Source organism: Sciurus vulgaris (genome assembly GCF_902686455.1).
Source record: "Sciurus vulgaris genome assembly, chromosome: 6".
Lineage (NCBI taxonomy): Eukaryota > Metazoa > Chordata > Mammalia > Rodentia > Sciuridae > Sciurus > Sciurus vulgaris.
The window spans coordinates 36,546,013-36,557,687 of NC_136466.1; the positions used below are offsets into that span (position 1 = coordinate 36,546,013).

Below are 11,675 nucleotides of genomic sequence, written 5' to 3' on the forward strand. Positions count from 1 at the left end.
GGTACTATCCCATCTCCTGTTCAGGTAGGGGATGTCATCCACCCTGAGGGCTGGTCCGTCTGTCTTCTGCTTGGATTCGTGAGAAGAAACAGGCCTTAGAACCCGCATGGCCCAGAAGGCTGATTTCTGTATTAACCTGCGGAACATTTACACATTAAGACATTCCCTAATCTTGTACACAGCAGAATAGATTCCTAAGAGTTTCTAGTTCCTCCCCCATATCTAAATTATATTCCTTTACTATGCTCCATCATTGAAAACCTTCCTTAAATACTCTACAAGGTTATACAAAGCTTTTATTTTTGTTTTGTTTTGTTGCTTTTTGTCATGGGGACTGAACTCAGGGCCTTGCGCATTCAGTGCTCCAACACTGAGTCACATCCCCAGCCCTAAAAAGTACCTTAGTACCTACTTCATTCGCATACTGTACCTCAAAAGTTACCTCATCAATATGGGCACATAGATGTGGCTCAGGATAAGAGTCATACCTATTCTTGGTACAGAAAAGTAACCAAAAGTACTGAGTGGGGGAAGTACTGTCTTCTAAGAAATACAGAAAAGAACGTCCTCCACTCATCTAAGGCACCACATACTAATCGGATCTCTAAAGCTTCTTAGGGTGTTCAGTGTTTTAATCCGTCAGCTCTCTGCAACTGAACTAAATCCATTCCATACCGAGATGTAGGTACCTTCTACATGCATTCCTTGCTCTCTTTTCTTCAACCCTCACCTCCCCCTCTGCTTTCAAAACTGTGCCAGGGATGTAATTCCTAATTTCCATCAAACTCCTTCGCAGGGCCACTCCCGAAAGCACTCTCCTGGAATGTTTTAGGCCTGACTCCAGTCTTGTAGTAGCACTAACGTTCCAGGAACCCACCCTTATGGCCCCCTCCTAAGTTTATTCCTAAACACACACACACACACCACCCTTCCTTCCTTCCTTCCTTCCTTCCTGTAGGGGCGTGGCGTCCACATGACCTCCCCTCCCCCACCAAGAATTTAACTCCTCCCACCCTTCTCTTCCGAACCCCAAGCTCAGTGTTCACGGGGCAAGGGGGTGACACTGCAACCCTCTCTATATTCCGAACCCTACTGATCCGCCGCAAGGACGACCCTCTCGCTAGCGCGCTGAGTCGTTACCTGGATCCCGCCCACCCTGTGCCAGCCGGGTGCCACAGCCCGCCCGGGGTCGAAGTCCGGGCCCTGGGCCTGGTCCCCACCGCGCGCCCAGGCCCCACCCCCTCGACCCCCGCCGGCCCGGCCCTCCCCTCGCGCTCCCTTCCCCCTCCCACCATCCACCGCAGCCACTTCCGCCCATCCTCCGGAAGTGGGCTCGCTGCAACCGCTGCCTTCTTATGGCCCGCCTATTCTACTCCGCTCCACCCCCGCCCATCACCACCGCCACTACGGGAGTCGGGATGTGGGTCTGCTGTGCTGGAGGTTGTTCTACAGTCACTGTTCACAGGATTGAAGACGAGGTTTGGGTAGAGCCAGGTCTGGGTGAGAACGAAGCTGGGGGCTCAGGGTAGTAGTCGTACAGGAGGGGGCGGGGCAGAGAGACTGTGGCCGAGAGTGGGAGCGTCACGCCGAGCCGGTCGGGACTAAGAGCGCTTGCGTCGCGGTGCCTCAGCCTGTCGCGTGCGTTGAGGCTCAGGCTGCCTAGTGGGCGGGACTTGGGCGGGAAAGGGATGCGAAGTGCACGGAAGTGGGGGCGGAGCTTCTGCAGTGTAACCCTGCCCCTATTCCCCCAGCCTGGCCATGGCTCGCTTGACCTGGCTTCTAACGCCTGGGGCAGCTTCGCTTTCTGAATGCGGGTCCTCCTAGCTGGTTCTTTATTTACCTGTTCCTATGCTGAAAGCTCTGTGTAGCAATACCCGAGGAAAGTTGTTTTGTTTATCGCTTTTTCTCGCTTCATCTCTGCATTAGGCAGGATCTTCCTCTTCTAGAACGGGAAAGGGTGTGGATACTTATGGGGGGGGGGACAGAAAGCCCCTCTCTCATAGCCCTTCACTGTACACTCACCGTACCGAGCTCTTTACAAGTAGTGACTGAATACCCACAGATCAGGACTCCAAATACTGTCACCAGAGCGAGAGTTATGCCCACGGTTGCAGGACAGTAGATACTGTACTTGAACTTTGCAGTCTGGATTGCTGACCTCCTCTGTAACACTATACACAGCACTGCCATTATCCAGTGCCGCCTGTTCCTTAAATATGTTCCTTCAAATACTGGATTTACACCTTCCAAAATTGCCCTGTTGCTTTTTTCCCCCCCTTGATTTCAAGATGAATCCAAGGACAGCCACTAATACTTTTTGGAGCTCATGTGCCTTGAGACTTGCCAGGATTGTGGATGTATTTTCCAGCCTCTATTTTTCCCACTTTTTGAAAACTGAAACAGAAGGTAGGCTCCCGGCTTCTGCATATATTCTGTCCATGTGATTTCTCTAGATCAGGAAGTTACTAACTTGAAACCGTTCCATGCTGGAAATTTAATAGTAGCTGGGCCCAGAGTCCTGAAATGAATTTTGTATTTGGAAAGATGTCATCATAATTTTAGGAACATTATTTTTAAAAATATATATTGCTTTTACACTCAAGTATAACAAGTCCACAAATAAGTTTCTTTTCTATCCTGAATTCCAAACCTACGTAAATCAGCCATCTTTCCTGTCTGAATTAATGACAGCTCTATTTACTCAAAACCCAAAAGGTCATCCTCCTATTGTCTTACTTCCAATCCGACTGAAAATTCTATTGGCCTTACCTTCAAGTTATGTCTAGGATTCAACAGTGTCTCCACAGCTGCCTTCATCCTTCACCTAGACAATCAGGTGTCTTTGCCCTACCTCAGCCAATTTTCCATACAGCAGCCAGTGGTATCCTGGTATATCTCTGCTCAAAATCACAATAAGAGATCCCATTTCACTTGATATAAAAAGCCAAAGTTCTTACAGTATCTTATAGAGATCATTATCAGTGGCCTGCTTACCTCTCTGATAGGTTTACTCCCTACACTTATTCTGTCTCAACCACATGGCCCTCAGTTCTGTTCTTTGAGCCTACCTCAGGGCCTTTGTACTGGCTATCCTCTCTATGAAGCTCTTCTTGATATTCATGGTCAATCACTACCTCAACCCTTGATGTTTTTCTCAAACTATCTCCATGAGACCTTCCTTAACCAACTTATATGTAAACCTGCCTCTTCCCCACAGCACTGCCAGTTACCCTTACCCTGTTCTATTTTTTTCTTTAGCACTTATGGCCTCCTAGCATACTTGTGTTAACTATTTATTGTTTGTCTCACCCTTACTGGAATTTAAATTCCATGAGGGGAAGCATATTTGTTTGATTCCCTGCTATATTTTCCTTATGATTTTTATTCATCATACCGTACTTCATGTTTCTAAGTATTTTCATAATTATAAACATCATTTTTATCTTAACTGCACTTTTCACTTAGATTTTTGTATACCTGTTATAATAAATCAAATTACATGGAGTTGTGTGAAGAAAAATTATCTCCTCTTCCCCTCTAATCCTACCCTACTAAAGGGAACCACAGTTTTCAACTTAATGGATATCCTTTCAAATATTTATGCATCCACATATACATACATAACTGATAGCAGTCCAAAGACAGGAATATCTGTATTGTGGCTTTCTTTTCGGGGCCTCAGGTCAATTTATATTCTAAGTCTCATTCCCTTTGGTGCTAGAAAAACTAAATCTAGTTAACTCAAAGGAAATGTTAATACTTAATGATTTGTTTATTTACTGGTTAGTGATCTTTTACAGTTTTGTTTCAGTCTATTCAAATTTTACTATTGCCCTTTCTTTCCTTTTCACCTTCACAAAATTGCTAGTTTAAAAAAAAAAATTATAACAAATGAAATGTACATTGAGGAAAAGTAGTGAACCATAAACAAAATGGGGAAAAAACCCATTAGTAAACACAGCAACAGAAATAATCAAACCTTCCCATTTGTTCTGTTCACGTAAATGCATATTTGGGATCATACTGCAACTGACTTGTATAGCTTAATATATGGTGAACATTTTTCCATTTTGCATGCCATTCTACAGCATTTTTAATGACTCTGATTTCTCATTATACAGATGTACCATCTTTCTCCCCCTCTTTTTGTACATTTGTGTTATTTCAGCTTCTCACTTTTATATTATTACTTGTAGCTAGGTCTCTGTGCACATCCTTAATTACTTCCTCAAGATAACGTTCTAGATCTGATGTCAAAAGGTGTGTTTATTGTTGAAAGCTTTTGGTGCATGTTAGCAGAAAGACCTACAGTGATACGTGTTATCACTGCTTTGATAACTAGCTTCTCCACATCCTGCCAGCACTATCTTACCTTTTTTTTTTTTAATGTCTTTGCTAATCTGATAGAAAAATATCCTGATGTACTCACAAAAAAAAAAAAAAAAAAATGTAGCTTTCTACTTTAGCTAACACTAACTTGTTAGTTTTAGTGTTAGGTAACACTAACTTATCTTTGTTTGCAGTGTCCTTAAGAGAAAGCCTTTGTCCTTTAAGATAATAGTAGACTTTTCTGCCCAAATTTGCTCCCACTGTTCCCTTAATTTGCTGAGTTTTTTGAGCTTCCAGGGACATGATGTTTTATTGTCCCCCTTTGCTTTAGAGAAGATAGAAGTCAGTACTATCTGGCTTTGCTGCACATGCTCTGCCTTTAGGATAAACTCCGAGGTGTAAGCTAGAGATTTGTGTATCACTTATTTCACCTGAAGGACTTTTTGGCAGAGTCCCCAAGGGCAGGACCTCCTAGACTGTCATTTAGATTGGGTAGCCAAAAGGGATTAAATATCTGGAAAACATGGCTTAACAGGCTGTTTACACCAGGTGGGTTCCTCCTTCCTGTGGTTGCTTCATGTTTCTGTCAAAAGCAGCAGGAAAATGGCTCCCACCTTTCTTCTGCTTTCCAAAATCTAGCTCAAGGACACCTAATTAGCTGAATCTAATTGCAAAGGAACCAAATTTCCTACCTCTCCAACTAGAAAGAAGTTAATCTAAGGGGCTCATCCAAATGGCCTACCAAATTAACGTACTGGGGACTTTCCATTCCGGTTTGTTATCTGTTCTGATACCTGTTTCAGTCTATGTAGCTAAGAGTAAGTACTAAGAGTCTTCCTGCATTGACCTTATCATTTTTTAAATATTTTCTTGGTCATTTTCACACATATTTTTTTCATACATGTATTTTTCAGATTATACTGGTTTAGAAACTAGGTACTCTAGTAATTTCCTAGACTTCTCCTTACCCTGGGAGGTATTCTTTGTACAGGTTTTAGTCTGAAATCTGAAAGTACAGACGTCAGCATGTACATTTGCTATTTGTTCTTTTATTCTGGAACATCTTTTAAAATTCATACCCATAAGGAAACAGCCACATTCATTTCATCCTTTTATCCTATTCTTTGCTGCTTCTGATGTACTCAGCTATTCCTTTCTCCTCCCAACACTATTCTCCCCTGACTTGCATACCATCACACTCTCCTCAGTTTCCTCTAACTCTCTGACTGCTCCTTCTCTTGCTCCTAATGAGCTTCTCCCTCTTTTCCTATGCCTGACATTTAAATGCTTAGACTTCCTGGACTCTTTCTGGGTACTTAGTTCTTGTTTTCTACTTTCTTTTCAGGTGATCCCACAGAAGTCATCTGGCTTCCATTGTCAACTTTGTGCCCAATACACCCAGATACATATTCCCCAAATCATTTTCTTCTGTCCTCAAGGCCCACAGATCTTCCTGCCTGCTGGACATCTCAACTTAGTTTCCTCACAGATCCCCTTAAACCTCTAATTCAAGTGTCCAAAGCTAAACTCATAAATACTCCATCCGTGTCCTCTCCCAGCATTCCCATTCTTAGCAAGTAGATTAGTTATACAGCCAGTTGCTATGCCAGGAACCCATGTTTTCCATGAACTTCCCATATTCAGTCAATCACAAACTGCCATGAAGTTCATCTCCCAATTATTCCATGACTATAATCCTCTCTGTCTCTTCTCAAGCTAGGCTAGTTCTGGCATTTCATGCCCAGATCCTAGAAATTGGGTGTCAAAAGACCCAAGCTTTGCTGACCAGGTCCTTCCTGAGATTTGCTGAATTGATAGTTTCTCAGGTGACAAACCTCAAGTACAAGTGACAGCAGTATGAGCCTTTCTTTATGAAGGGCAACTGAGCCAACCGTGAAATTCTTGGGTCCTGTCTACCTTAGGATTTGTTGGCCTTGATCCAGCCTTTTGACCATCTAACACTAGTTGATACTGAGGAGAAATCTGAAGTCAAGTTGATCTTGTTTTTCTCCCCTTAGGAGAACCTTGAATTTTCCAGTTTGAATGACCATGTAGGTTTACCCTTATCTTTGAAGTTCAATAAACTATACCAGAATGGCTTAGTTATTTGTTTTTCCTGGATTCATTATTCCCTTTAAATCCAAAGATTCTAGTTTTATTTTTTTTTACTCCAGTTCTGCCACTCACTGAAATATTTTCTTTGTTATTAGAACTCTCTGTACCTCAGTTTTCTTTTGAATGCAATAAGGATCATGATAGTCCTTAACCTAATTTAATTATTGTGAGCCTTAAATGAAATAATGCATGTGAAGTGCTTGAAACTATGCCTAGAATATATAATAAATGCTCATAAATGTTGGTTATGGTTCTCATTATTCAGAAGTTTCCATTTAATAACTCTGACTTTTTTGTTTTGTTTTTCTTTTCTCTTTGGGAACATCACTTATATATATGTTGGGTTATTTGCCATCTTCCACCTCTCTCATTTTTATGTCTTTGTTTCTTTTCCAGTTTGGGGGTTTTGTGAGTAGTTTTTCAGTTATGCTTATTCTATTTTTTATATTTCTATTATGTTTCCAAGGAAACAATTAGTATAATTATCTTGTATTAATTAATATAATTCAGTTCTCTCCTTAAATTCAAATTAAAACTCTAATATTGTCTATCTTTTATTTTTTCCACTTAGTAGAACTTAGTGGTTTTTAGTATATTCCTAGAGTTGTACAGCCATCACCATAATTCCAGAATATTTTCATCACCCACAAAAAGATACCATATCTATTAGCAGTCACTCTGTACTCCTCCCTGCCCTGTCCCCTGGCAACTACTGATTTACTTTCTGTCTTTATTATTTGATCTCTTCTGGACATTTTGTATGAATTGAACTGCATATGTCTGATTTCTTTTGTTTGCATAATTTTCAAGATTCATCCATGTTACAGTTTGAGTCAGCACCTCTTTCTATGATTCTATAACATTCCACTATGTGTATATGTCACATTTTTTAAACCCATTCATCCATTGATGGACAGGTGAGATTTTTCTCTGCAATGCATCTGTTTTTGCCCTAATTGAAGTGAATAAGGAAACAGTTTCCATGTGGAAGACTATACAGTTCCCCAGATGAAGGATGAGGCATTTAGGGAAATTTGTGTTTACTGGAGGGCAGCAAGTAGAGCCAATGCCATTCTACATTTGGGGAAATCACAATTTTAAATGATCTTTTATTTCTATAAGCACACAAATAATTATCACACTATGTATCCTTCTGTGTATCAGGAGGAGACGGTCCTGACCTTGAGCATGTTCTGAATTCTTATTCACTCTCTCTTTTGACCTGGTCAATTATTTTTTCCTGAGATTCCTGCCTTCATGTCTGTCTTCAAGTGTAATTCATTAGTCATTGCACCATTTTCAAAAAATCAAATTCCTTTAGCAATTCCAGGTGGTAATGATGGAATTTTCTGGAACACTAAAGACAAATTTTCCATTTGGCTTCTTAAAAAAAAAAAAAAATATATATTTTTCTTTTTGGCCAGGAACTGCTGTGCTCTGTAAATACAGGACTGAAGAAGATGTAACAAGCTCAGATATCACCATAGCTAAGGTATCAAAGTGAAGACCATAGATGCTGTGAATCTACATAAAACCCAGAATATTAAGCTGCAACATGGGGGCCAGAGGGACAGTGGAAAATACTTGGAAATTTTAGTTCAATCATGACATGAAAGGTATATAAGCACACTGAAAACTCAAAGTGCTTTCTTAGTTTATTTCACAATAAAGGATGCATTTACTGTTTTATGTTTGGTCTTGCCTATATTGTTATTTTTAATTTGGACATTTCTTCCCAACTAGATTATGAGCTTTTTAAGGACAGATATCCTCTTTGCCTTAAAACACTTCATATTTCTTTATTGGTTCATTTCAATGAATATTTGCTTACAGGCTCAGATCCTGGTTTCTCTGATTTCTGTGGGCTCCAGAGATTTGGTTTTCCTTCTACAGCAAGGATAATGAAACCTGTCCTTTACCTCTGGCAAAGTATTCATAAAGATCAGATGAAGCCCTGGGCGTGGGAACCCCTTTTAAAACTGTAAAGAACTCTATAAATACCTGTAGCACTTAGAAATTCACAGATAGCAATCAGAAGTGCCAGGATACTGGTGTATACTGAATTTTCATGGGAGTACACTCTAAATGCTGTCTCCATTTGTGAACAAAGAAATCTCTAAGCTTCCTCTCCCTAAGGAAGCTACTCCTATTTCTTACCGCCTCTTTCTTTTCCCAGGGTTATATCATAGAGAAAGCCAGTTTGTTCTTAAATAACTTTCTTTGACAATATAAGTTCAAGCTATCACCAAGTTCTTTCATTTGTCTGAATTTGCATTTACAACAGAAGCATCTGTGCGTTTCTGTGTTTCCTTAGACTAACTTCATCAGTGGAGGTTATTCTACTGGTAACAAGTGAATATTTGAAACCTCCTGAGGCCAGGAGACTTGAGTTTTCCTATACTGGGCCTCTTACTTGTGTGTGGAAGGAGGGTGCAGTGGGAGAAAAGTAGGAAAGAGGAGCAATCAGTGGAACAGTCAGAAATGGACCTGTTTTTTGCCTTCAAGACATTTCAGGTCACATGAAGAGGAAAATCATTCTCAAGAATTAGCAAAGAAGTAAGGAACCAAAGAGAGTTCAGAAGTGCTGATGTAAAGATACATTTAGGGAGGTGTAAAATTAGTCAGGATTATCTCATCAGCAGTGTCTTGAAGGAAAACAGAAAAGAGGCTCTTGGTTTGGGAGACATAAATCCTTCAAGTATAACCAAGCTTAAAACAGGAATGTTTATACTTCTTAGATTCTAATTTAGGGTCTGGTGTCAGGAGCTTGGATTCTGGTTCTGATTCCAGAGACAAGCTCATCATAAACCCTGACCAAATCCTTCAACATCTGTCTAAGGCAACTCCTCGTGTAAGAGCAGTTGAAAAGTAGTTAGGGGAAAACAGTTACAACAATTAAAGGACTGGCCTTTTCAGATGATTGACCCTGCTAAATTAATCAAACTATTTGATGTCATTCTGTGGACCTACCAAGCTCACATGCGTGCATTCTGACATGTCTTCTTGAGTGGGTGAAAAAGGACTGGAATTTTAGCAGAGAAATGGGTGTAATCTATAAAATGATTGCAATCCACATTGTGGAGAATATTGTTTTGATTTGAATTTTTCTGGACCTTGTCAAAATCTGGAACACCAGACAGGTACCATATCAAAGACCTGTAATTCCAGCAGTTCAGGAGGCCAAGGCAGGAGGATCCCAAGTTCAAAGCTAGCCTCACCAACTTAGTGAAGCCCTAAGCAACTTAGCAAGACCCTGTCTCAAGAAAAAAATCAAAAAGCCTGGGGATGTGATTCAGTTAAGCACCCCTGGGTTCAAACCTAGTACCAAAAAAAAAAAAAAGGAAAAGAAAAATCTGAATCACCACACACAGTTCGTTTCAGGGAAGACATCAGGGATGATTTGATTTGAGGGACACGAGACCTCAGACTCATCTCTCCCTCAGCCTGGGGTACCATCTCTGCCCCACTCACAAAAGACCTCAGATATCTACTCAAATGCTACTCTTGAAACCTCAAAACACAGGGCTAAGTTTTTCCTTGCCTACTACAGAAATTCATTGCATAAAACCATCCCTTGTCCTAGTCCTTTTCAGTATTCCTCAGTTCCACACCCCTACAGCAGTATCTGGAAAGGATTCAAGTCAAAGTTTGAGCAGCCATGGAAGAAACAGGTTTTAGAGAAGTGGTATTGTGTAGAAGTCCTTGAGGTGAGGGTCAGGGTGTGAAATCAAAATTAAGAGGTGAGGGTAGCAAAGAGTTACAAAATGGCAAAGATTTAACCCTATAAGTTTTGAGAAAAGGAGAGAAGGACTGTGATGCCTTGGATGAGGCAGGACTTTGGACTAATATCTGAATGAAATTTATTGATTCCAGTAAAAGAAAAAAAAATCCTTAGAAGATGCAGCCAGGAAAATGGTAGAAACTAGATTATAAATTATACCAGTTTGAAGTAAGAGGACCAAGTTTGTGGGATAATACAAAATAGAAAAAAGTAGTTTTCCCATTTAAAGAGTAAGGAAGCAAAATCTGAAAATCATGGGAAAATATGAATTTAGGCCTTCACAGAGATGCTATGGTGGTTAAGAGCACACTTGAGAGCCTGCTACATGGATTCAACTACCAGCTGTACTACAATGCTGTGTGTCCCTCGGCAAATTTTTAACCCCTCTGCCAATTTCTCCAAATGAGAAGTTAACAGTAGTCATTACATGGTATTGTGAAAATTGGAAGAATTACTAAGAATAATGTCTGGCACATAGTAAGTAACATATAAATTTTTTTTTTAATTTATTTTTATTTTGTGCGATGCTGGTGCTGGGGATTGAACCCAGGGTCTTGTGCTTGCAAGGCAGGCACTATACCAACTGAGCTATATCCCCAGCCCTATATAAAATTTGAAAGGTCTATTTGGTCATTTATTTGGAACAAATAAGGGAATTTTAAAGAAAACCTGATCAAATCCTGTCATTCCACAGATGAGGAAACAGTATCATTATATGAACTTTACTAGTCATTTTAAACTCTTTTTAAATCTACTAAGTCTGGTTATTCTTAAGTAGCTTTCATGTATTTAAAGCTTGTCTTCCACTATCATTCTTTTTTTTAAATTTTTTTTTAGTTGAAGATGGAAACTATATCTTTATTTTTTTATGTGGTGCTGAGAATCGAACCCAGGGCCTCACACATGCTAGGCATGTGCTCTACCACTGAGCCACAACTTCAGCCCTCAGTATCATTCTTAAATGCAGAAACTTGTGTCTTAATCCTGTGTGCCCCTAACAATATTAGGCATACATAGTAGAGTTTAATAAATAGCTGTTAGGTATTTTAATACAGAATTTTAAATTATCCCAATAACTTTAACCATTTATAAATTAGTAATGACTAGATTTTTGTGGTTTTGTTTTATTATTATTATTATTATTATTTTTTTTTTTTTTTTAATGTCACTGTGGAAAATCCAGATGGCCCTAGCAGAAGGGTGTAGGGAAATGTTAATGAAGACAGAGAATGCCCTGGAAGAACTGTGACCTGGGCAACAGTATTTACTGAGTCTTGGCAGTCAGGGGGAGGAAGGTCTATTTACTGAAAAAGTTTGTTGAAATAAAAGGAAGGAACTAAGGGACTATGCCTATACATTACAACACCCAACCCCACACAAACCCTGGTTCAACTGCAGCAAGACTGCTTCATGAGTTGACATTGGGCCCACATCCTGGACACTGGGCAAC

At 40.2% G+C, this 11,675-nt stretch overlaps 1 long non-coding RNA gene across 1 annotated transcript; it reads left to right on the top strand.

Annotated features, from left to right (window-relative positions):
• The first annotated feature begins 1,294 nt into the window (after positions 1 to 1,294).
• LOC306663761 lies at positions 1,295 to 9,680 on the top strand. Its single transcript, XR_013764524.1, has 2 exons — positions 1,295 to 1,500; positions 7,869 to 9,680. It is a non-coding gene; the product is annotated as an uncharacterized lncRNA (long non-coding RNA).
• The last annotated feature ends 1,995 nt before the right edge of the window (positions 9,681 to 11,675 follow it).